Here is a 26,847-nt window from a genome sequence, read left to right on the forward strand (position 1 = left end):
CAGCCCTGTCTCTGGTACAAGTTTGAGCACCATAGGGGCAGCTCTAATTTACCTAAACTGACATTGATTCCTAATTGACTGTCCACCAGCTGAAGATAGCTGTAGTGCAGTGATCTTTAGGCATATTTCCTAGGATGGTGTTGCAAAAGTAACCTACGATGGCTCTTTGCCTGCTGGGACTTACCAACATCAAGGGAATCCTCAGCAAGTGAGATAAAGGGCAGTTTTCATTTTTTTGTCCCAATTCTCAACTGTTTTTTTATCAAATCAGAAATTATGAAATGCTTGGAAAACAGCACATTAGATTTCTTATGAAGGTATATTAACAAGAAAACAACAATAATTTATCTAATTACGTATATGCTGAAACATGTACAAAGTTATCTACTTGGTTAATGAAAGTTAGTGTAGTGTCATTGATAGCGAGTTACTGTTATTAATATACCATAAACTGAAAAGGTGTATGTACTCCAATCTTGTGCAATAAAACATTTGGAAAATAACTAGGCTTATAAAAATGTAACCTTATTAAAAATATCTACAATTTGAAATCCTAAATGTGAAATGCTTGCTTTCTTGTGTAGAGGAAATAGAGCAAAGATACAATGTAACGGAGAAAGCTAGCAGGACAAAGGAGATACCATTGACTCATTCCAGACTGCCAAACTTAACTTCTTTTTCACTTTTGTAACAGTAGGGAACTCAAAGCTTTTCTGTCTATTTTCTGCACAAATAGGAACACACAAACTTCAAAAAGTAACAGACTACTTTGAAGAAACCAAAACCATCAAGTTAAAAACTGTATGTACCACTAAATTGAAGTCTATGATTCTTACAGTTTCCACTGGGTAAATGTTTATTATTTAGTTGTATTTTTAGGTTACTGTACTAGAGGGGGAAAAAGTTTTTTTCACCAAATATCACTGTCTGTAAAACACTTTTTGTTGTTTTTAGTGTGATATGGATTTATTGACTTTGCAGTGGGTAAGTACTACTTCACTATTTTGACAAATTTAAGAAATGAAAAATTGCCTTTGATGTCTCAAGTATACAGTGCAATATTTTGGTAATCTTATAATGTTAAAGTGATAAAACAGGAAAAAATAATATAGGATATGAGGATTAATTTTTGGAGTCTGTATTCAAACATGCTTTTCTATTATTTTTAAATGTTTATTTTGTGCAGAGATTTTGAACTAAGGTGTACCATTTATTGTCCTGTCACATACCTACTATGACTAGCCAGTAAATGTCATTGTTCCTATAATTTGTATAGTAAGTAATACAATATCAAAAGTATATTCCTAGGAATTTCACAACACTAGGATGGTTTCCTGTGTGTTCTACCTTGTTCATATAAAATATTTGAGACAGCAGTTTAACTGTTCTGTATCCAGAAATAAAACTTAAATCTCTTATGACAAATTGCTTCCTGAACATACAGTATTTGTTTAAAATGTCCAGTGTAAATTAATCACCATTAGGTAAAGCACCCAAACATGATATTAACTGTGATACTAAGGTAAACATTTCAAATGTTAGAAATCTAGTTTTACAACAGAGCTACTTTACAGTAAGCAATACTTTTAAATCTAAAGGCAAAACAATGGATTTTATTAAATCCTGAAGGGTATTAGTACACCTGGAGCCTTTAGAATGCACCACCTGTGATTCACATTTCCTTTAACATATTACCAAAAGACAGACATGTTGGGAGCTATCAGAATCTCTCTCAGTTATGAAGATTTGTGCAAAGCCTGAGTGACCAGATTTCTTTTTCTTGTTATAACAGAGGTAGGCTAAACAAACAGAACTAGCATGTAATGAAAAGCTCCACTTATCATAGATTTCGCTTTTTTGAAACGACTGATCATTTTAAAATCATGATCGAGACTCAGAAAAACAGGGACCAGTTAGAACCCATCCCCCATTTCTCCAAATACAGAAGAGCTTCTGTGTACTCTCAAAAGTTTGCTTATCGATTTGAGAGCAGAGCCCCACCCTTACTGAAAAACAAACAAACAAACCAACCTCCAGTATTGTACAGGAATGACCCCAAACAGCGGTAGGTTTAGTGGTTTGGACTATACTGTAGCACACTAGAATTCTTTCTTTATGCTGATAGCTGCTATTTAATAACCGATGCAGGTTTTATGGGTAACAAGTCCCTTCGTGGCTGTATTGTCCGACCTATTAACTATTCCTTCTGCCAAGCTGTTGCCGCTCAGTTTCTGGGTGTTGGGAGCCATGTAATGGAGACACATGGAAGGTGGAAGTGATATAGGATGAGAGAAATTGGCCCATGAGTTCCAGAGGCTACTGCCAGGCTACAAGCTCTGTCCCTTGTCTTGCTTGTGCAAGACTGGCTCTGGTGTCTGTCCCCTCCCTAGCTAAACAAAACCGCTTGTAACTCCTGAATGTTATTGCACAATGGGAGGAGGCTCCTTCTCAACAGGGCTGGTCAATGTCTCCTCCCTTTTTCGCTCGCCCACCCTCCTGCTGGCTCTCTGGAAGGAGGTGGGGATCACTGGGCACTTTCCTTTTGGGGTGCTATGGAAGCCTGAGCCCTCAATCGTCCCTTCATACTGCAGAGCGGCTTCCTCCAAGATCCAGGGGAGAGAGAAAGGTGGGAGGGAGCCAGCGGAAGGGCCCGCCGCCTGCTGTTGTCAGGGTGGCAGTGACTTCATTCTTTTCTTAATATAGAGTCGGTTGTCAGGCTCTGGACAGAGCTGGGCTGGAGGGACTGGCTGTCAATCACATGACGTCACAATACGCTTGTGTGAGCACTGTAAACAGTAGGTTCTGGTCATTATAGCTCTATGTGTGAGGGCGCGCGCGCCTGGGCTGCTTATCTCCCTCTGTGTGCCAGGGACCCTCGCAAGCACACTGTTCCCTTCCCCTCCGCTTTCTGTGAGAGCAATGTCATTGCCTCCATGATCTCTCACGGTATAAAGCTCCAAAGGTAACATAATTGGAGGGGCATGATGTAATTCTCTCCCTGGCCAGTAGCTGCCTACGCTTGCACCAATCCCCTAGTTACTGGGGAGGGGGTATATCAGCACAGTATTAGCTGCCCCCAACATGCCGTGCAGATTGGGGGAGGCTGATCCCCCAAGCGAGCACAAATGCACTCCCTTTTAATCCTGAGTGATTGTGAAAAGCTGGAAGATCCTCTCTGTCTCCAGTTCCGGCAGCAGATTGGGTAGAGGCTAGCCCAGTACGGCGTGTGTGCAGTAAACACGCCGATGAGCTCTGGCGGTAAACAAATCTCCTACGAGGCTTTCTAACACAGCAACTTGCTTCAGGCAGCTCCTCCTAACACACGCACGCACACACATTTCCCTTCTAACAAAAGCCAGTTTAATATTGGTTAGTGCGTCAGCTTTTGTTCTGTAAGCGGCAGTAACTATTTTTATAACCTATTGTAATATGTGGCAGTTGATATCCCGACTAACCCAGCTCCTCACTACACACACACCCCTACAGTAAGAGACCCACGTATACTCGCATGCCCCTCCAGTTCAGTGACAACAGATCACTATGGCTTAGCTCTCGGTCTGAAATCCCAGTCCCTCTTTATTTCCTCTGTATCCCTCTGCCTTTGCAATGTAGCAGATAGAAGAGCAGGAGTCCTCCCTTCCCCCCCAAAAGGAAATATCTGAATTGCACTTACTGATCTGTCAGAGGAGAAAAAACACCCTTCTCACTGTAAAGCAAAATAGCCAATTGCAGGACGCTGCCAGTATGATGAGAAAGCGAAGAAAAATCTTCCAATAGCGAGATTACCCCTAGATTCGGGTGTTTAACCAGAAAAAAAAAATAAAAATAACAACCCCCCCGTTGCCTTTTTTGTGCAGTTTCAGCAGAGCTGCGAGGAAGTTGGTCCTTTTGTTCCACTATTTATAGATTGCGTCAACATTGCGAAAAGGAGAAGGCGGAGCAGTGGCACTTACTCCTCCGAGAGAGAGGGAGAAAAACCCTGCACACACGCGACCTTAAGTACACAACACTGCGACCTCCTCCTCTCCTCCTCCTCCACCACCCCACTGAGCAGCGCCAGAGATCAGATTCAATCACGTGTCTGAGGAGAGCACCAGCCTGCCCAGTGCCTGCTTATTGCTGCCTTGCCATGCACAGCAGTAGCAGAGAGAAGCTGCTCTCCCCACTCGCAGGGACTCTGGAGCTCGCATCCAGGTTACGCTTTATATGTGCAGAGGAATGGATTTCCCTGCGTGTCACCCACTAAGCTATTACAAGTGCATGCCACAGTGCCCACTGCTGCCACATCTGTGTTCTCCATTGCCTCTCATGTTTATATATTTGAATATACTCGTCTGTTTTACTACAACAGAATTCTAAAGTGAATTTGTTACAACCCTACCATTGCAAATTCGCAGGAGATTAGTACGCAGGAAAGGGGAAGCAGCATTGCTAAGACCCATAGAACACTCACTCGCTCTCCTCTCCGCAGGTGCACCGAGAATATGTGACAATTCCCTTTTCATTCCTACCATATAGGAGGGGAGGAGAGTATGTCGGGGAGATTCCTGAAGGGTTAATGGCAATGTGTTTGCTGAGAGAATATTTACATCTTCCATTTAAAGCTGATCTTGAAGTTATAAGACTCCTTCGCCATCCAAGAAATGAAACTGCACTTTTCTGGCCTAAAGCCAGCGTCTCTGAACTGAATGTAAACAAGGAATATTGCAAGAGGGCCTTCCAGTGAAACGAAATTAAATTGGCTTGGTCGTAAGTGTTGTTTACATTCTCAATTTCCAATCTCTCTGCCCTCTCTTTCTGCTACACATTTAATTTTTCCACTTTTGGACTCAATTTCCAATCGCTCTGCCCTCTCTTTCTGCTACATATTTAGTTTTTCCACTTTTGGACTAAATAGTTTAGTTAAGCAGACCCAGTGAGCGGAGTGACCGACTCAAGATAACCTGACGCGGGTGAAGTCGCATGGGACGTAGGAGCTTTCCGTGAGCTTAACTATGTTGTTAACAACCTGAAAGAATATGTGCTTTTAGGGGGATTCTTGTCACCCGTCTCTTAGGAGCCATTGGATGGGATGGTTCCAGTGGTACCCTCTGCGTGAGAGTCTGTGCGTAAACGGTGGAAAGGGAGGCCGAGCGCCGGAGTTGTTTGAACCTGCTAAGCGCTCTCTTGAGTCCGCAAGAAGTTGGTGCTGCCTCTACGAAAAATTCATGAAACTTCTGCAGGATTGAGAACCTTCTGTGTTTAGGAGGAGAACTCCTTTCTGCTAGCACCAGGGCTATATTTATACTGATGCACATTAGAAAGGATTTGAAGAAGAGAAGTGAGGCTAAACGATTTTGTGCTAATGAACCGAGTGATGTGATTGTTCTAAAAAAAATTGCAATGGACATGCAGGGTGATATACTGCGTTTGAACAGAAACTGTGGACCAGGTGAGATTTCCAGGTTTTTTTCTTTCGTGTCGTGAAGCATCTAGCCGGATGATTTTCTGTTGTTTATGTTACGTTACAACGGATTCTTTTCCTATTATTATTTTATTGACAAAAAATACAATAGTCACTTTGAACACACACCCCCCCACCCCCGCGCACACACTCATCTTACTGCAAAGTGGCGGAGGGGCTCTGATCCTGTGGCTCAGTTTTATGATAATAGAAAACTCTGAACGACAAATAGTGAAATAAATACATATATTGTAGTTATTTTCTTATCTTGTATCCTGATCCTGGTTTATCTTCTTTACAACTTTGCGCTCGGGAATAATATCTCATCGCTGCTGCAGCTGCTGCTGCTGCTGTTTCGGCAACATCCGACAGTTTGCTCATCCTGCCTAGCACTATGAGTGTTTTTCTCTGCCGTGCTGTGGTAAACAACAAGAGAATTTAAATAAACCAGTCTGAAAATAAACAATGTTCGGTGTCAGTCAGAAGACTGAGTTCCTTCAGTGTGTGGAGTAAAAGCCGTTTCAGAAGGTGCAGGTTTTTAATAGCTCTTTAAATAATGTGTACGATTAATTCTACGAACACTTAATGACGGTAATAAAGGGTCAAACTAATAAGTAAACGATGAATAAACATTCTTGGTAAGAGTCCAGAATTGAATAAACAGTAGTTAGGATATCACTTAATACTTTTCTTAAAATTAATGAAAAAAGGATTGTGAGTCACTGGAACAACTTTTAAAAATACGCTTTTAGGACAAATGAAATGGATTATTGTGATGGGAATGGACAGAGAATAAAAGCAAAAGGTTAAACGATTGAATAGCAAAAAGCAAGCTTGCGGACTCCAAACATTGGCTTACAAACTCAGTATAACTGCCCAGAGGCAGGTTGAACTTCGGTAAAAAGCACTGCGTTTAGAAATGTAACAACAGCGCTTTAGAAGTCTCTAAAGAAAAGCTTAATTGTTCGAATTTAGATAACTAGGAAACTCGTTGTGACCTACATTGCTGGTCTGAGTCAGCACTGAACAGCCAGCTTGCAAACTTGTACACACTCCAATTCTTACCCTCAGCAACGGATCTTTTGGGTGGAGCTCTTTTCCACAGTTTCTGTAAGCACTTTATTTGGTGGTTGCTAGTCCCATGTTTACAAATAAATAAAGTTAGATGGAGAGACAAGGTGGGTGAGGTAATATCTTTTATTGGTAATATCCTGGGACCCAGCAGGGCTGTAACACTGCATACAAAGTTACGTGGAGTCCGTTTCTCGTCTCATATCTAGCTTTGTCAAAACTGCCTCCCTACTTGCGGTTTTCAGTACTGTACAGTCAGAATAGATGCAATTTAAGATTATTTTAATAGCTTATTTGTTAGTAAAAAGCTTATTTAAGCAAATATAAGTTTCTCCAAGTTTAGAAAGGAGGTAATTAGAAGAATGACACTGCATTTTCAGAAGGGCTTCGGATCACTTAGCTGTGCAGATCAGAGATGTTACGTAGGTAAGAGGTATTGCATGATACATACCGTTTTTTCTTTCTTAACACCGTAGAGAGTTCAACTTCAACAAAAAGTTCTTGCCATATTGTTTTCCGTATCCCTTGTTTAATGCACTTTAATACAAGCTGTGCAAGGGCTATATACCAAAGGTCGATGTCGTTAATTAAGGATTATAGTTTATTTTGTTTGAAGTGAAGTTGGACATAGTTGAAGAGGCTGCATGTTAAACACACGGTTGAACACTGAAGAAGCGAGAAGACGCACGTTAGCAGTTTGATCAGTGATCAGTACATATAACACTAAACCCCCACTCGTGTCTAAGGAAATCAGTCAGACTCCGCGTCCATTTATATTCAAATGACAAAAAGAGTTCAAATGAAATACCCTCCGAAACTTCGCCTTTTTGAAAGAAACTCTTTCTGTGTTTTTGTTTATTTTTTTTAATCATGTCGTTAGCACGAGTAAACAGAAACGCCAACATTTATAGTCTTAAATTTATGGATTCTAAACAAGAGATTTACTATGGCTGATCACCAATTTGTAGTGTTCCTTTCTTTACATCTTTTCGCAAACTCTCATAATTTTCTTGGCAAACAAAAACAAAACACCCCGCCCCCCAAAAAACCCAAACACATTCAGTAAAGTATCAGACTTCAGAATCAGTCAAGGACATCAACTCCAGTTTCCTTCTATTGAGATTCGGGACCTTTCTTTCCTTAAAACATAACTTTTAGAACAACGATGTTTATTTGATTCAACACTGTTTACTAATAACTTAATAGATCGTTGTTTCCTGAAGTGGTTACATTTCAGTCTCGCTTCTTAGTATGAAATCAGCCAGGCTTCTGTATAACGAGTGAAATCCACCTCCTATTCACCTATAACTGAATCGAGAACAGAAAACGTCAGTTCTCATTTCGGAGGGGGAAGGGAGGGGAGAAATTTTTTTTTTTTTGCAGTGAAATGGCATGTATCCAAGCAGTGTTTCTTAGCTCAGGCTTTGTGAGACTACAGCCTAAAGTAGGAAAATTCGTCACTATTACACCTCCATATCTAGTTAATGCTAGTTTAGTGACACTCACTAAACAAAGCAAATTTAATCTCTGTAAACTCTTAAAAAGAAAAAGAAATTCCCTGACACGGAGAGAGAGTGTTAGAAACCTCAATTAAAAACCTCTCCTTTTCTTTCTAACTGTCAAATACAGCTGAGAAAGTTTTGTGAGTACGGTTCGTTCTTGGAAGAGGATCAGATATATTTAAAGGGGAGAGGGTGGGTAATAGGTAGGTGTTTTCGTTATGTCTGCCAGCATAATCCGACACCCCGTGGCTGTGTCTAAACCGAAATAGATAACCCTAGAAGATCTGAATCAATCCCTGAGAGTTTTATTTAATACGGATTGGAGTTTTCCGGGAGTCCTGAAGTTTTTCTCTGTTATTTCAGTCCCTTAAAGCTCCACGAAGCGGGGACCTGGGGCAGCCCCAGGAAATAAAGCCTTGCACCTATTTCTCGAGTCCAAAGCGGCGAAAGGGTTAAGGAGTCCTGAACGGGGCTCGCACAAGGGCAATTGGAAAAACCGAATCGCTTCCAAGACATCCGTTTAGTCAGTACCAAAAAAAAAAAAAAGAAAAAAGAAGCCTTGCAAAATGTGGTTTGGGGAAACCTGCAGAGGAAATGGACACAGTCTGCGCTTCAGGGCTCAGTCCTCACGGTGAAGCTGAAGGAATCAGCAGCTTCCAGTTAACACAATTCAACCCCAGATGATTCTGTCCGTGGACTTCTCCTGTTCATAGGGTGCATAGTTTCATATGTATTTTTTTACCACCACACAAATCAAGCACGCTCGACCAGGTTTTTAAGGATTGGATGATTTATGTGCATCAAATCGGATCTCTGAAAGCTTTTGTTTCACTCGCATGTTTGATAATAGTTCTGTTATCAGCAATGTGCATCTGTAAATGTTAAGAATCTAAAGTTTGTCCTTTATTGTGACATTGTAGGAACGAAAATGTAGAATATAATGAAGTAAACCTTTTATTACGTTTCAGCACACGACGTAAAATAAAGTTTCGGAGACGTTAAGTGCAAGGAACTAGACTGTCCTAGAGCAAAATCGCTTTAAAAAAACAGAGAAAAAGACCCATGTCATTACCAAATGTGGTCTGTATGATTTGCTTAAGTAAATTAACGGGTGTTTGAAAATGTGCGTGTCACTATATATTGAATTAAGCATATATTGCTCTAAGTAATGAAATAAAATAATCTGGATTTGGTCAGCATCTCTCTTATTGTTGGTGGGGTATCTATAAACCTTACCCCGTTTCTTATTTTGGTACATTCGCCACAACATTCAACCAGGGATGTGATTTTTTTGGAATATATTGTTTTAATAATGGACCACGTGTGCGTGGAGGGGAACCATTCACTGAAGCAGTGGCTTTCAACCTGTACCCCTTTCAAGAGTCATATTTGTCTGGCATACTCCCAAGTTACACCTCACTTATAAACTACTTGCTCACAAAATCAGACATAAACATACAAATGTGTCACAGCACACTGTTACAGGAAAAAAAAGCTTACTTTCTCACCTTTACCATATAATTATAAAATAAATCAACTGGAATATAAATACTGTACTTATATTTCAGTGCATAGTATATAGAGCAGTATAAACAAGTCATTGCATGACATTTTAGTTTGTACTGACTTCACTCGTCCATTTTACATAGCCTGTTGTAAAAGTAGGCAAATATGTAGATAAGTTGATGTATCCCCTGGAATACTTCTTTGTACCTCCAGGAGTATGTGCATTAAAGAACTAGTAATACAATTTGTTTAATGCTTATTTCCAGACGGAAATATTGTTTGAATTCTCTTTTGGTTCTATCTGTCAAAATATTTGACTGCTGGGAACAACTTAAATATCTGATGGACAACTTGTTTGACAGAAGGTAAACATGAAAATCATCCTACTGATGTCGCTTTCTTAGCATTCTATTTCCTGAGGAACTTTTACTTTGAAATGTCATGGAAGCTATAGTTTTGGTTGTATTTTTTTTCTGAGAGTCGTGAAGTAATCGGTTTCCTGTTCCTAACATATTACATCTTACTTAGATTTGCATGTAGAATTCACGTGGCTCTTTATGCTGACTCATTTTTGGTTAGGTAGGTTTATGTTATGTTTCTATAGTGGCATAATTATATTAAGATTCTTTCTAACTACTAAAGAATTAAATTGTTTATCAACACAGAGGTCAGCACAAGTACCGCTTTGCAGAATGACTGCGGTTTCCAGTGCCCTCTGCATTGAATAACGGATTAGATGTTCATTTTGGTTCAAAAAGAGAGTCACTAACTGAGTCTTGGATTAGGATTTAGGGGCTCAAAGTCACATTCTTCCAGTGGATCTTGGGGTGCACGGAGAATGCATATTATGGCCCCATATGGTAAACATTTCCTCTTTCCAAATGTTCAGAATACTGGCTGTCTTCCTGTACTCTTATTTTTTCCCTGGCACATAAACGGTTACTCAACATTTAATATAAGGTACAGAATTACCTCACATTTTAACACACGTCAAACACTACAATTTTTAAAATTTCCAAAGGATCAGAAAAAAGGGCATCATTGTTTTTTAAAAGCGTCTTAAAGAATAAATAGAAATTTTGAAATAGATGTAGAGACACCGACACGCTTGACGGTGTGATGACTCTGTATAAACAGGATATCAAATGCTTGACTATTTGACTTCCTAGTGACGTAAACGCTGTAACTCCAGCAAGACGGTACAGTGAAAATGAAGTATTTTTACACTAAAAATACTTCAGCAAATGGCATAGACTCAAGAACTTTGGGCAAATAATGTGTTCAAAGATGTTTCCTATTTAGATTTTGGCTTCCAGAAAATGGGCAATTATTGTCAAAAATGCTAAAACTTCACATGTAGAGAATATCATCATCTTTCTGGGTCATTGGACATTCCAAAAGACAGAAATTATGATGACCCCAACCCGGAAATTAACTTGTAACTCGCTGAAAAATAAGTGAAACTTTCAAGATCTAGTAGCTAATTGAAATAATTGAGTTAGTTTTTCCTCTTGTGACGCTAAAACCGAAATGTGTGTTTTTGACATCTCAAAGTTTCATTTTTGATAGATCATTCATCGAGAGCCAGAGATCTGTCATTTAAATTTCTCTTAAAGCATGAAATTATATCGACGGTGCAACTGAGTTTATTTTAATCGTCTGTAGGTAGTTTTGTTTATACACAGAAAACTGGTTTGCAGTGCACACAAAGTACATTTCTTCAATTCTTGCCTGAGATACCCAGTTGAGATAGAAAATCATAGGATGTCTTTGTTCTACAACATTTTTGGGGCCCATTACGTAGATTTTTGTTTATTTAGGTTTTTTTTAATGAGGAATAAGTTAGAGGAGTTCTAAAAATGAAGCGCTTATCCGAAGCTCATATTTTGCACTGAATACTGCTCTGCCTATATCTTACTTGTTATGGCATATGAAGTGAAGAATAACCATAACTGAAAGTCATGCCACATTTACATTGCCAGCCCTGTCCTTCGAACAGCCCAGCCCCACAGATAGCATTATCACTTTTGCAAAGTGGCAAATACTTCTCTCAAAATAATTAATGTTAGCTTTGTTTTTGCACCCACGGCTTATCTCTGTCCCGCAGATACTCTAACCAGTGAAACCAGTGGGCGTGCAGCAGGCAGCGCCTGCTTTGAGACCTTCCTTTCCCCGTTTCCTTCTCTTCAGAATGTTGCAGTTAAAAGGCTGATCTTTTGGTGATTCTTAAATTTAACTTCTGCAGCTGCTGGTGGCCAGTGTTTACAATAATGCACCCTCCAAAGAAGGTCTTTTATCTCCAGCCTTCATACGGAAAGTATGAAGAAAATAGAGAAGTCATTTGGTGTTTAGCCATTTGATCAGACGTTACACCGAGAACACTATTCGAGCTAATATTTAACTTTTTTGAGGGCTGGGGAGGTAAACTGAAATTTCCCTATCAATTATAAAACAATAAACAATATATTTGGATTGCAAAATGATGAAAAATAATTTGGGGGTAAAATTCAGCAGACCCTGCAATTTTGTACTTTATTTATTTATTTATTTAACATTTATTTGTTTGTTTATTTAAAATTTTGATTGAAAGGGCATCTGATTTATAATGTTAGTGTCACACTGGCCGTGCTCTTTTCAGTGGCAGGATTACTTAATTAGCCCTTTCGGTTGCAGCTGCATTGCAATTCAAAGCTGCTGAAACATGTCACTATATTTTGTTTGTTTGGCTAACATTAGGAGGGTAGGGATGGATTCTTTACCACAGAAAGTCCTCAGTATGCATTTGAAAGAACCGATCTGACTGCGGAAGACAGAAAGAAGAGTTGTGTTTTGTGGCTATACTGCACTGAGGCAATCAGTAAGATCTGAAAGGTGGGCAAGCGTTTGTGTGAAGCAGCCTCAGAAGTGCTGACAACCTATCACAGAAAAACCACACAGGAGAGACTCGCGTTTGACACACTTCTGCGTCTGGAAATCCGAAGCGATCCAAGCAGCTGTGAGGAAGACAAGAGCAAGAGAGAATAGTTTTGAAGTGACAGCTGGAGAGAATCACTGTGTTCAAAAGGTCTAAACTCCTAATTCTACTCACTCCTTAGGAGCGCTCGTTATACGGCCGCCCGATAACTGGGATATGCGGAAGGCACATGCAAGCACTTATTCTCTCGCAGCCTTGCATCTGGGATCTATTCAAGAATACAATGAACATTTTAGGAAAAGTACTGCTCTTGCAGCGTCCTTTAACTTGTGACGGAAAGGGGGATCTGGTGATAGTGTGAGTGTTGGGATGTCGGTGCCTTAACTATGTTCCCTTGGTCTACTCTAGACGCCTGTACGCGGCCAATAAACTGATGAAAAAAATCAGGGCATGTCGCTTATATTTTTTGAGGGGTTGGGCCTTGCACAACAACCAGGAAACACTAAAGAGCACCAAGATCTGGAGAGGTTCCTACAGTCTGAAAGTCAGATTCTGTTCTCAGTGACACCAATGTAAGGGCTTGATTCAAAGTGCACTGGGGTCAGAGGTAGTTTTTCTACTGACTTCAAAGGGTTTTGGATCAGACTCTTAATTCTGAGGACTTTCAGTGAAGTCTGTGGATGTCCGGACTTAACAGATGTCATTGAGCAGAATCCGAGAAGGGGGGAAATGAAAATAATATATGACATTCACTTAGCAGCTGATGTAAAAGGAGGTGGAACCATTCTGAATGCTATCAATAAAGCTCTCTCCTTCCCTTTTAAACACTACGGTGAATGTTTTGATTTTCTGGCATGTGAATGAATAGAAAGGAACAGGTCTTGCCATCAGTCCCTCTCTGCTTTATGCTCCAAAGATTTATGGGTACAAGTTCTCTGTCCCATAGTATATCACTCCAAACAACGCCTTCTCCCAGTGACACCAATATATATACTTCAAAGATTTGTGTGATTTATTTTAAAAGCACCATTCCATGGATTAGGTCTGACATTTTGGTTGTGCCAGGTATTGCCCAAACTGAGTAGATCTGACTCTTGGTTATTTTGGCTGCCTTATGTCTCTGATGGAGTTGTGCAAATGCAAATAAACATGATCATCAGCTCCATCCCTACCCTGGTTTCAGAAATCCAGACTGAAATATAGTTTTCATGTAGCAACAGGAAGCTCTTTACATATAACAAAGCTGACTGGAAAGAGTGTAGAAAACCTCCAGGAAAGATTCTCTGCTAGAAGTAAACTCTAGAGTGGAGTTTGTTTTCCCTTTAGGATCAACATGACATTGAAATTTACAAACATTCCACAGTGGCTCATTAATTAGAATTAGTAGCTCTTTATCTCTCATATCTAAGATATAATACTATATAATATTATAAAACTGTTGTGCTGCAGTATTTAAGATCAAGCTTGTTTATATATCACAGAGATATTTTTATTTGACCAGATAATCAATTTTTGCTTGGAGCATGATGTGAAATGTTGAGCGTTTTAAAGAACCCAGAGATAAAATGATAGCATCAACCATTCTGGTTATTCCTCAACTGCTCTGGATAAACTGTGTGGTTTCCTCCCTGGTCGTTTGTTTAACCCATCCCTCTGTTATAAAAATGTCAAGCCACCACTCCCATAATCTCTTAGCTAAAGACTATTTTTGGCAGCAGATTGGGTCTTGGAACCCTCTTCAGCAGTTGACATTATATAAAGGTTGAAACCACTCATCTCACCAGGTTGTTAGCTGAATCAGATCAGAATACAAGTCAGCCGGGGTGAAACCCTTTCACTAGTACCTTACATGAGCAATTTCCTTTACAGTTCAATGAAAACCTGTTGTACAGATACCATTGGCCTAATTTTGCCATGGCATAGCCACCACAATTCCATTTGTTGCATGTGATACCTCAGCCACTATAATCTGGAAATAGAAGGACCTAAGATATACATAGGAAAAACAAAGCATATCTTAAAAGGTTTTGAATATTTAACCTGATATGTGGTTTTTAATTTTATAGATTTGTATGCAGATCTGAGTCAGATCACAGTCTGGTGAGCTGAGTGGTTTCAGCCTCCACGCAAACATTGCAAACTGCTCAGCTCTACTCAGAACCTATGAAAATGTGGCCACTAGAGTGGAATTTTGTGACAATGGTTCTAGTAGCACAGTTCAACCTCCTATAATTTTGTGTTTAATTTGATAATTGGAATTATAAAGCATATCAATATTCAGTTATTTAAACCAAAAGTAAAGCTTACTCAGAAATGATCACTAATTCAGAAAAATGTTTTCTTTCCATTAGCACATTTTTCTTAGAGACACTGAATTTCATTTAGCCTCAGCCATATGAATTAAATGGATCAAATTTAGCAATGACATATACCCCTATACAATCCCATGGACAAAATTAATCCATGATGAAATTGTATTGAGTTTAGCAGAGTTACACTAGGGATGGACTTGGCTCAGTAGGATCACCTGGAATGCAACTCAGCAGTGAATATAGCCCACTGTGTTTCTCTGTGTATATCAGAGTTAATATTTCCCCATTTGATTAAAAGACTAATTTGTACCCATTCTCTGGCGCAGAAATGGCATGTTACCATAAATTAATTGATGAACTGGCAGGAGTTCAGGGAAGAGCAACCAAAATGATGAGTGGGTTGAAGGGATTGATTTATGAAGAAACTGTAAGGGGAGCTATATAGGTTGGGTAAATGAAGATGAAGAGTTTGTGTCTCTGAAGAGGCAATGAACCTGAAAACAGTCTACAGATATTTGTAAGGTATAAACACCAAGGGGGGTGAGAGGAATTATTCAGTGTGATACATAGACATATAACTAGGAGTAAAGAAATGGAAGTAATAAAAAGACAGGTTAGACTGAATATTAGGAAAAACTTCTTTACACAAATGTCTTAGTCTGTGACATAGTCTCCCTAGAAAAGTGAGGACACCTCATTACTTGGGTCTTTTAAAACCAGACTTACCAATACTCTAGAAAATGTAGCTGAATAACAGCTAAGTATTATTACTTAAAAGTGCTATATGGAACAGTTCTGTACTGACAGAGTTGAACTAGAAGGACAAATAAGAGGGTTTCATCTCTAAACTCTAAGATACCTTGTTTCTATGATGGAGTATAATATAACTGCTGAGTTTCTCACCAGTATGTGCATACCTATGTGTTTGTGTATAGCTTTTCTGCAGGGCCGGTGCAACCATTTAGGCAACATAGGTGGTCACCTAGGGCACTGGGATTTGGAGGGCGGCAGTTTCTTCGACAGTGACCGCAGCGGCCAGATCTTTGGCCACCCCGGTCGCTGTCGGCATTTAGGCGGAGGGAGCTGGGGCAGAGGAGTGCGTGGAGGGCCGCCTGCAGCAAGTAAGTGGGGGGGCGGCACGCAGGGGAACTCCCCGCCCCAGCTCACCCCTGTCCCACCTCCTCCCCGAGCACACCGTGGCTACTTCACTTCTCTCGCCTCCCAGGCTTGCAGCGCCAATCAGCTTAGGTGCCGCAAGCCTGGGAGGCGGGAGAAGTGAAGCCGCGAAGGCGTGCTCGGGGTGGAGGCAGGGCAGGGGTGAGCTGGGGTAGGGAGGGTGTGTGCCTCAGGGCAGAGGGTGGGGAGCTGCCGCAGGTGGGGTGCCTCAGGGTGGAGTGGGAGAGTTGCTCGCGGGGGTCGGGGGCCAAGGTGGAAGTTTTACCTAGGGGGCGAAACACCCTTGCACCGGCCCTGCTTTTCTGCAGTATAATTAACTGACCTTCACTCTCAGTTAAAGCTTACAATTCCAGGGCCTTCTCCCATTCCCTCCCTCGTATTCATGTGCTGCTTCTCTGCTTACCTGAAAACTGTTTTTCTGAAGGGTTCAGCTATCTCCAGGGCCTTTAGGATTAATTTCAGCCTGCAAGGTACAAAGTGTCTTCAGAGAGACTTTTTGTGTGCTCTCATTTTCTACTGAAGTCAGATCACTCAAGGGGAACTGATAATAAAAGGCCCAATCTTTTAAGGTGCTGAGTACAGCTGGGTGAAATTTTTCAACTGAAACTTTTTTCCAGCAAAAAATGCAGATTTGATGACACCAAAATGGTTTGCAAATTTTTGTCACTCAGTAGTTTGCAGGATTTGGTACGGTAGGTTGGTGGAGCTATTTAGCACAAACAACACAGAGTCAGTCAGTCATATTCCTTTTTGCAGGAAGAACTTTGTATCTCAGCCGCAGAGCAACAGTCCACAAAACATCAGAAATGCAACAAAAGTGTTCATAGCTCAGGATTTCTCACCTAGACCCAAGTTGTGAGTTTAGAGGCTAGACTTCTTCCACGTGGTCTTGTTTCCTGTTCCTGGAGCTACTGTTTCTTCTTCGAGTGCTTGTTCATGTCCATTCCAACCACGGTATGTGCATGCACAGGTGCACAGTAGCCGGAATATTTTTCCCTCTGTCAGGTCGGCCTGGGCGCCCCCTGGAGTCGTGCCTTCATGGCTCTCAATATAGAGCCCTGCCGACCCGCCAGCCCCTCAGTTCCTTCTTACCGCCAATGATGGTTAGCTGGAACGTCCCATAACCCTTGCTTAGCAAGTGCCTTTATCTCCATTTTTTGTATATAGTTTTCTGTAGTTAGTGCACAGTAGTTAGTTGGAGTTAGTTGGGGGTTCCCCCCACTTTCAACTTCCCGGAACCAGGGTATGCTGCAGTCCCCGAGTTTCAAAACCTGTGAGATCTGTGCTAAGTGCATGCCAAAGAGTGACCTCCATGCTTCTTGTCTAAGGTGCCTAGAGGAAGGTCACCAAAAGGACCAATGTAGGATCTGCTGCAAGTTCTGTCCCAGATCTATTAAAGAAAGGGAACGGCGGCTTAAGGCAGCTCTTCGCCCCCACTCAGACCCCAGTTGGGGGACTCTGCACCTAGCATGTCCTTGTCGGTGTGGAATGCCCTGGCACTGTCATCCTGGGAACCGGTGCCGAAAAAGGACTCTTCCCAAGATGCTTGGCACCGGCACGGCTCCTCCTGTGGCCAATCGGCTAGGCACTGGTCTCAGTCACTGGTGCCTCAGACGAAGAAGAAGCCAGAGAGGGAGTGTTCTCCCCCAGCTAAGTCTAAGCTGTGAGACCCCAGTTGGGCCACAGCACCAGGTCCCCGGGCAGGGCCGTGTCGACTCCTGCCCAGGCGAGGCAGTTGAGTCCTGGCCCAACATGATCGCTGGATCCTACTGGCCAGCAACTACCGCTCCCCTTGACACTGGAGGCTTTAGAGGTGGCTCAAGACTTATGGTGTCTCATGGCGCCATTCTCACTCCCTAGTACAGAGTTGGCTCCAGCCCCGTCTGCACCACTGCGACCCCAGGTGCAATCAAGAGGGAAACCAGAAATGATGTCCCAGCACTCCCCTTCTCCATGGCATCCTCCAGCACTGACACCTCCGGAGAGAGAACCTAGTTGGTCCCTGAACTCCTGATGCTCAGTGCCCCGAAGCATGGCTCCTCCATGGTCTTCGTATTCTGAGACCTCGAAATCGGAGTCAGACTCCAACCACTCTGATAAGAACAGGAGGTCCATGCTGTGGTGGGAGAGATGGGCTTACATGGTGCCTGGCCACCGCAGTGGCAGAACCCCTCTCAGCAGCCCTTCTGAACCCCATGAGCTTTTCACCAGAGCCAGAGAAGGAGCCAAGGGTCCTGCTCGATGGCAACTTTGATGGCTTCGGCCACCTTTATCCCACTGGCTGAGCAACCAGCCACTGAACCAACAGCACTGATGTTGACACCATCAGCTGTGGCACCAGCACCGGCTTTGGGACCAGCTTCAGCACGAGCTGTGGCTTTGGTGCCGACATCAGCACTGGCTTCCTCAGTGGCTCTGGCGCCACCAGTGGCACCGATAGTGACTTCAGCACCGACAGTGGCACCAACGGCAGCTCTGGCACCAAATAGCGCCAGCAGCAGTGCCGCTGATGCTGACACCGGCACCGCCTTTGGGGCCGACAGCCCCAGCACCAAGCATGGCACTGTCCATGTCTGCTCCTGCACAGGAACCCTGAGAGTCATGGGATCCCTTGGGTGTCAATGACAGGAAACTGCTGCTGTTATTTGGAGCTTCTTCCTCGTTGTCACTGGATGAGGCGCTGGCTGGTACTGGGTGGTCTTGTTTCCTGTTCTTGGAGCTAGTGCTTTTATGGCATTTCCCTGCAGGACACTAGTGGGAGCTTGAGTTGGGATACACCAATTCCAGTAACCCAAACCAATCACCCATGTAGGCACCTAAAAAAAATTCTGTTGTTCTTGTATGAAATTAGTGGAGCTAGTAATAATCTGAATGTTCAGTAGCAGGAGAACATGGGATCTAATCCCTTCCATGGGTCACTCCGTTGAGCTCAAATCACACTGAATCATCTTGGCTTTAAGAATTCTTTTATTTGGTTCTTTGTGGGTCACCAGGGGTCCTTTCATGATCAGGTGACATTTCTGTCACCTCTGTTATGTGCTGGAGGTGAGACAAAAAGCTCAGGGGAGAACCTCCTCAAATTGTCCATTACCAGACATGGTGGAGTTTAGATCCATGGCTCCTGGGATGGTTCGTTCAAAAGTCAGTCAACTGGACCCAGTTGCAGCCTAGCACCACAGAGTAAAACAACCAGGGCCGGTGCAAGGATATTTTACGCCCTAGGCAAAACTTCCACCTTGCGCCTCCCCCACCCCTCTGCCCAGAGCATTGATTATTATAAACTTTCAAAAATGAATACTGCATAATGTGGCATTGTTCATTAGAATTAATATACATTCGGCTTGAAAATTTATTAATTTCATTATTTAATCTACATATTTAATGAAACTAAATGAATAACCCGACTGGCTGGCTTTGGGCACGGGGGTGCGGCAGGGGTTGGATGTAGACAGGGGGTGTGGGGCTAGCTGGCTTCAGGCAGGGGGTGTGGCAGGGATTGGATGGAGATGGGGTGTGGGGTAGCTGGCTTCGGGCAGTGGGGTGTGGCAGGGGCTGGCTGGAGACAGTGGAGTGCGGGGCTAGCTGGCTTTGGGCAGGGGGGTGCAGCAGGGGTTGGCTGGAGACAGAGGGTGTGGGGCTAGCTGGCTTTGGGTGGGGGGTGTGGCAAGGGCTGGCTGAAGACGGGGTGTGGGGCTAGCTGGCTTCGGGCAGGGCAGGGGATGCGGAGCTGGTTGGAGATGGGGTGTGGGGTTGGCTGGAGACAGAGGGCGTGGGGCTGGCTGGAGGCTGGGCAGGAGGTACAGCAGGGGCTGGCTGCAGACAGGGGAGTGTGGGGCTGGCTGGCTTTGGGCAGGGGTGTGTGGCAGGGGTTGGCTGGAGTGGGGTGTGGGGCTGGTTACAGGAAGGGAGTGTGGGGCTGGCTGGAGACAGGGGATGTGGAACTGGCTGGAAATGGGGTGTGGGGCTGGCTGGCTTTGGGCAGGGGTGTGTGGCAGGGGTTGGCTGGAGATAGGGTGTGGGGCTGGTTACGGGAAGGGAGTGTGGGGCTGGCTGGAGACAGGGGATGTGGAACTGGCTGGAAATGGGGTGTGGGGCTGGCTGGCTTTGGGCAGGGGTGTGTGGCAGGGGTTGGCTGGAGATAAGGTGTGGGGCTGGTTACGGGAAGGGAGTGTGGGGCTGGCTGGAGACAGGGGATGTGGAACTGGTTGGAAATGGGGTGTGGGGCTGGCTGCGGGCAGGGCAGGAGGTGCAGCAGAGGCTGGCTGCAGGCAGGGTGTCGGGTACCAGGGCCATCCCTAGATATTCTGGGGCCCTACGCAGCCCCCAGGCGGGGTTGTGGTGGTGGTGCCCCAGGCCTCTGTGGGGGGAGTGGAAAGGGGGGGGCCAAGGCCTCCTCAGGGGGGCAGAGCTGGCTTGGAGGGCAAGGAGAACCACCCCCCAGCACTCACCGGTGGCATGGCTGGGGCCAGCTCTCTACACTTCCCCCCACCAGTGAGTGCAGGCCTGGCCCTGCTGCAGAGTTCAGGGAGTTGGGGCGGGTCTGAGCAGAGGTGGGGGCCTGGGGCAGAGCCAGAGCAACAGGGAGCAGTACAGCGCCCCCGGTGACCGGAGGAGGAATGTCATCACTTCCTGGCGGGCTGGAGCTGATCAAAGCCGCAGAGCCCCCTTGCACAGCGGCAGGAAAAGGGTTACATGTTTAGCCGGCGCCAGGTGAGCATCCCAGACATTTTGGGCACTGCTTTTTGGTGCCCTCAAATCTTGGCACCCTAGGCGGCCGCCTAGTTTTCCTAGTGGTTGCATCGGCCCTGAAAACAACTGTTGGGCAATAGCCACAATCATCTCTGAGGTGTGGCCATTCACTGATACCATAAATGGTGATGGGGTAACCAGATATCTCCTTAGATACAACCAATTTGCAATGTCCTGTCAGATCACTGTACATCAGAGATCACAGGCTTTTTCTGCAAGCACATCTGATTGGTGCCTAAGTCTACCTAGCTCTTGAACTTCAGTCTCTATTAGTATTGGAATCTCACACCTCTCAGGTACAACAGAGAAATCCTGTGGCCCACAAAAACAAAACAAAAAGGAGGGAGCTTCTTGCCCCTGGAGTGATTCTAGTTCCATTATTAGCAGTTATCCTTTTGCTCATCATCAGGACATGCTCTGGGGGCATAAGTCTTCACCTTAGTTTATTCCTAGCTGAACCACACAAAACTCCATGGAAACTCTGAGTGGGAAACCCTCCAGCCCACAAAGAATCTTCCACGTGGTATGTGTAATTCCCTTCAAAACAGAGACAGAGTTTGTCAGACATGATAGGCATCCTGACACCTATCTTCCCAGGCTTAGTTCTAGTCCTGCAGTCCAGACTGGCCCCCACTAATATCTCCTCTATGCATACCATCACATTTGAGGTATTTGCCTGATGGTATAAAATTCATTCCTTTGGGTCTGTCAGCTGCGCTATATAGAATTGTTCCAGGACAACTAACCACACTATCTCCTCACTGTAACATGTTTCTAGCTTTAGCCATCAGTTGAAGAGATCCCAGAATCAGTGATCAAGGGTGAGAGCTGGGGAAAACTTTTCTGCTCAGAATTGCCTGTGATTTTCTTCCTTCATAAGCCCCGGTCCATCCAAAATGGCTGCTTTGTGTAATTCATAATAACTTTCAGAGGTATGATCCATCACCCAGCATCATCATACTGCTTGAGGCTTCCTAGTCAGGCATAGGGCCAGCCTGAGTACCCAATGGTCATGGAACCACAAATGTGCAATCACCAGACATTCAGAGATCTTTGTATGCACCTCTATGTCATCCTTAGTTGCCATTTTAGTTAGGAATCCTCCTTCCATAGATGTGGGAGGAGATGTGGCATTACCCTCATTCAATCCAGAGAAGTTCATCTTATTCATTCCATTACCTGCAACATGAATCTTTTCTGGGCTTCTTGATGATGTTGGTGATCATGCTGCTTCTAGAGCCGCTGCTATTGCTGCTGCATCACCAACCACTTTAGGCTTTCTTTTTCCATGTTACAATGGATCAGTTATTACTTCATACAGTAGACAGACAGGTCTGTTTTTACAGAGAGAACTTTATATATTAGTCACAGAGCAATAGTTAAAACATCACAAATGTAACAAAATCTCTTCCCCAGATCAGGGTTTCTAACTAGAGCTGAGCAAGTTGACTTGTGGTTTGGTGACTGAAATGAAAAAAAAAATTAAAAAATTGGTTAGTTTTGAACTGATTTTTTTTTCATTTGCTGAAACAAAAAACTGAAAAATTCTTTTGGGTTGAACAAAATGTTTTGAATGTTATTTAGACTTTTGTAAAAAAAATTCCTCATTTTTACTCAGCTGAAACTATTCATTTAATTTGAACTGAACTGTACCTGGCTTTATCCAGCTCTTTGTGTTTTCCAGGGTTCTTTTATTAAAGCTCTGATTCCTTGTACATTTTTTACCTGGGTAACACTGTGTTGTGTCATATATATTTTTGAAGGTTGGATATGTCTGCATATTTATGATGTCATATTTATTTTTATGATTGGTACAGTGTTCCTAAAAATAACAATTTATCTTTTCATAGCATTGGTGAAAGTTGATGAGTTGACTGCACTGGAAACTCAGGTCTTCTCTTCATCCATGCTGTAGGATTGCAGGCTTTTCAGCATTATCCTGTTCATTGGCCCTGCCCTGGAAAAACTACATACAGGTAATTTAATCTTTTGCTCATTCAGTCTTGTGCTTTCTGCTGGGACAGTCAACTGTGGTGCCAACTGCTGTGTGTGTGAGATGTGAACATTTAGTTTACCAGGACAGTGTTTGAGGCTAACAGCTCATTTGATGTTGACCATCAAACAGCCCTCAGATAGTAATGACTTCTGATCACTGCTCAGATATTATGGTGATAGGTACTATAAACAATCCAAATATAGCCTGATAAACTATGGCTGGATGCTATTCACAGTGAACAATTTGTGTGAACAAAAAACGGTTCACATGAGTGTTTGTGGAAAGCAAATAAATAGGGTGTGGACATAATATAATTGAAATTGATTCAGAATTTAAAAAAATATTCATGAATTATTCCTCTCACCATTTGCTCTATTCTGGATATTATGGACCTTCTCTGGATTTGAACCAGTGACATTAGAGGTGCAGTAGTGGGTCTTTTGGCCCAATCCTGTATCACTGAAGTCAATTAATTTTGCCATTTATTTCAGTGGGAGCAAGATGGAGTCCTATATCCCTGTACTAGTTACCTGAACCATTCATTAATTCTTAAAATCATGCATCTAAATATTTAAAATATTTAAAAATCATTCTTTCTGAAGGAAAACAAAAAGCAAAGCCCATGTAATATGAATATTTCAGTTGCTCTCTTCATGGAACCTAGGAAGCAGAATTTTTACCAAAGCCTTCCTTCTGAGTTTCATGAATCTGTGTTCATTGCTGAGCTGGCTGTAAGCAGGCTTTCCATATCTGTGGTTGTGCTTACAGCAGAGCTATATATATATCATGACAGATCAGGGACTTTCCACCATTTCAAAAAATAGTCTTTCTATAAAAATAAATTAAAATACTAGTACAGTTTTCATACTTTGAAGGTTGGAAATGGAACATAGAATGAAAATAATATTATTCACATCATAAACTATTTTACAGTTACATTAGTTTACTTAAAATGAGGCTGAGTTTCATAATGGTAGAGGAAATAAAGAATGTATTTGGGCAGTCTCTATGGAGGGTACAAGAGCAGATGTGGGGGGAGATAGCAGAAGTTTGTCTCTCCATGGATGGATCTGGGTGTTGCCTTTCAATATGGAAATCACAGGAAGGTTGGTCTAAAGGAGAAAATGAATACATGGGAACAGATCCTCTGGACAAGTAAAACTCCATTGTGTGGCTCAGGATAGTACCTGTTTGGCTACAGCCTCTCACTTTTAGTCAGATCCCTCCCCACTCTGGAGATCTTTGAGCTCTGATGTGGTCAACCTGAGTATCTGGCTTGATTCATTATCTAGATGACAGCAATATCTTGGAGGAACAATGGTCTGGCGCAGAGGCTACTGCCAGCCTCTCAAACGTATAGGTTGGTCCAATTTTTGATGACAAGCATGTGAATAGCGGCAAATAGGGTTGGACCACAAAAGGTTCCATAATAGATTGCTTGTCAATATGTATGTTTGTATCCAGCAGTGCTAATGCAATGACAAATTACTCACACTTTACTCTCTAGGATAGAGATGTGAAGCCCTGCCCCAAGGCTCGGGTCACCGTGATAGTGAAGGGGGAGATGCGGGCCATGGTGGTAGGTCTGGCACCGAGGCTAGCTTATCCTGTCATCTTAGGCCATGACTGGAGGGGATTCGCAGAGGTCCTGCATGCTGTGAACCTGGGGTCCCAACAGCCTGAAGTAGCCTTTGAGGGATAGTTGTTTGAGGAAGCAGACGAGGCACTCAAGAACCCCGACCCGAATGGCCAAGCAACCAGAGATTCTGACCGCAACCCCCACAGATGAAGAGGGGGTTCACCCTAGGGAACCCACTTGGAAAGAGGCTGAGTTAAGGGGGCAGACTTCAGCCTGGACCAAAGGGAGGATCCCATGCTCAGTTGGGCCTCTGAACAGCTGGCTTTCATCAATTGGACTGTGACAGAGCCCCATTGGACAACAATGTACCCCCACTTAGAATTGACTGGTGACCACCTTTACTGGATCGACCATGATCCTTGGACACATGATATTAGAGCTTGGCTTGTGGTACCCTGATGCCACTGATGTGCGGTCTTGCGACTCGCCCATGACATTTCAGTGTCTGGCCACCTGCGTCATGAGAAAACACTAGTGCGAGTTCTGGCCTGGTTTTTCTGGCCCGAGGAGCAGGTTAAACAATTATAATTTATAGTGCAGTTCATTTCCAAGTGTCCTGAAGTGCTTTACATAATAGTGCTTAATTCTGCTGTCAATGAAAGCAGCATGAGCAGGATCTTGCCTTACAAATTTAACACACCGCAGAATGCAGCCACCTCTGTTGTGGAGGTCAGTGGACAGTGCCCAGCACATTACACAGAAGTGTGTGTGTGTGTGAAGCTTAGTCAAGTCATCAGATCAAACTCTTACTCTTACAAAAGAGCCATGGAATATTCAATGTTCAGGCAAAGCAGATTGGACCTTCATTTTGAAGATCTTTTCCGAAAGACCTCTGATTGCAAATGTAAATGTACATTTACTTGAAAAGGTACCCTCAAACAATACCTCATACTTAAATGCACTTGCAATCAAAGTAGTGTACGAGACCATCCAATTACTAAATAGGATCTACTCAGGGTTAGTGTTGTGCATTGCCATGCTAGAGAGCTGAGTTCAGTCTCAGGGCTGACAGGGGATGAGTGCAGTGCAGAAATAGAATGTTTAGCTTCTGAGATCAGGAACAAAGTGTCATTCTTAAGAATGGTGCTGATGAGTTCCAAAGCCAGTCCCACATTGCTTTCCTCAGCTACAAGGAAAAAAAGTTCAACTTGAGATCCGAGAAGTGGTGGAATGAAAACGGGGATTTTCCAGGCTCCAAGAGGGCAGAAGAAAAGCCATATAGGTTTGTATAACTCACTTGCTGCTCTCCAAATGTCAGGTTTGCTTTCTTACATTTTGGACAGTGCAACAATTTAAAAAATCACAAAGAAGGGCATTTTGACAAGTCATATTACTACAGATGGGTGGAAGTGTTGCAAGCGACTTCAGTAGCAGCAAGTCTGAGCCCATAATGGAACTGTCCCATTGCAATGCTTGATAGAGTACAACACAGAAGTACTTCTTTAGACCAGTTACCTGTCTTTTTTTGTCATGATCCGCCAACAAATATCTGTCACCATTTCCATATAGTAGTTTCTTCTGTGAGGTGGTCTCTATGTTTTTCCACTTGTGGGAGTCTACTAAGCAGTACAACACCTAGGAGAATAGACTGAGGAGTTTTAATTAAACAACTACTGTAGAACTGTTTTCCAAATCATACATCAGATCTTGATGCTAAATCAAGAAAGTGGTGCTGAGTAAATGTGCGAACAATATTCCAGGTACTAGCCAGCCCTACAGATTTCTATGATGGAAAGAAACATTGTGGAGGCAAGCCCTCAATACCACCTTATCTGTGTCAGCTGCATGAAGAACTCCTTTTGAGCTCCACTAATCCTTATGGAAAGTGGACCAGAGGTCTCCGCAATTGGAATGCCCTGCCCAAGTATGACCTTGAATCTGAGAAAGCTTGACAACAACAGGGTGAGGTTTAGACAGAGGTCTTCCTAGTGCTGACATAATCGCTATTTCTGAGACAGATGCACTGGTAGCAGGTCCCGGCTGAGAAACTGCTTGACACTGAGTGTACCTTCGCACCAACAGACCCAGACAACAAACAGTGTTCCATTGATTTGGTTCTGGATAATGGTACCTGACCTGAAAATGATGGCTTCTACTTTCCAGTTTGAGGGGGCGTAAAGGCTGAAATTGGCAGGGGAACTGTGCTCTGACCTGAATTAGATCCAGTAATCTAGTTCATAATGTCTCTAACATCAGGAAAGCCTGGTCCAGGCCTGCCTGCCCTTTCAGGCCTGATATGTGAAAGCACAGCAGGCCAAACAACAGTTGGCGGGGGAGGACTTTCCCAAGGCACATTAGACAACAGGTATGTGCACACAAGTCTGGGAAGACGGAGAGTATGAGATACACCTTTTAAACCAGATATTTTTCCAAACCTTTGGGGTCCAGATAGGACATGATGTCCTGGAATTGAGCTGGAGTTGGGCTGGGAATCTAAAACTAAATAAAAAATTTAAAAACTAGTATTAATGAATTAGGAAAGTCTTTTAAATTCACACTCTCCCAAGTTTCTTGGCTTGAAGGGAAGGTCTCTCCACCT

The 26,847-nt window shown here is 43.2% G+C and overlaps 3 long non-coding RNA genes across 12 annotated transcripts in view; 2 read left to right on the forward strand and 1 right to left on the reverse strand.

Annotated features, from left to right (window-relative positions):
* Positions 1-3,772, reverse strand: part of LOC127050499 (uncharacterized) — a 151,349-nt gene extending 147,577 nt beyond the window's left edge. For 9 of the 10 annotated variants that reach the window (XR_007774244.1, XR_007774242.1, XR_007774249.1 and 6 more), the window contains exon 1: positions 3,674-3,772. This is a non-coding gene — a long non-coding RNA (uncharacterized LOC127050499). The remainder of the gene's footprint in view (positions 1-3,673) is intronic. The other variant, XR_007774251.1, reaches the window with a different exon arrangement.
* Positions 3,773-4,150: 378 nt separating this feature from the next.
* On the forward strand, positions 4,151-5,709 carry LOC127050620 (uncharacterized). Its single transcript, XR_007774259.1, has 2 exons — positions 4,151-4,749; positions 5,057-5,709. It is a non-coding gene; the product is annotated as an uncharacterized LOC127050620 (long non-coding RNA).
* A 610-nt stretch (positions 5,710-6,319) lies between these two features.
* On the forward strand, positions 6,320-9,215 carry LOC127050699 (uncharacterized). The gene is made up of 2 exons (XR_007774266.1): positions 6,320-6,940; positions 8,380-9,215. It is a non-coding gene; the product is annotated as an uncharacterized LOC127050699 (long non-coding RNA).
* The last annotated feature ends 17,632 nt before the right edge of the window (positions 9,216-26,847 follow it).

This window comes from Gopherus flavomarginatus, chromosome 1, assembly GCF_025201925.1.
Source record: "Gopherus flavomarginatus isolate rGopFla2 chromosome 1, rGopFla2.mat.asm, whole genome shotgun sequence".
In the NCBI taxonomy this organism is placed as follows: Eukaryota; Metazoa; Chordata; order Testudines; family Testudinidae; genus Gopherus; species Gopherus flavomarginatus.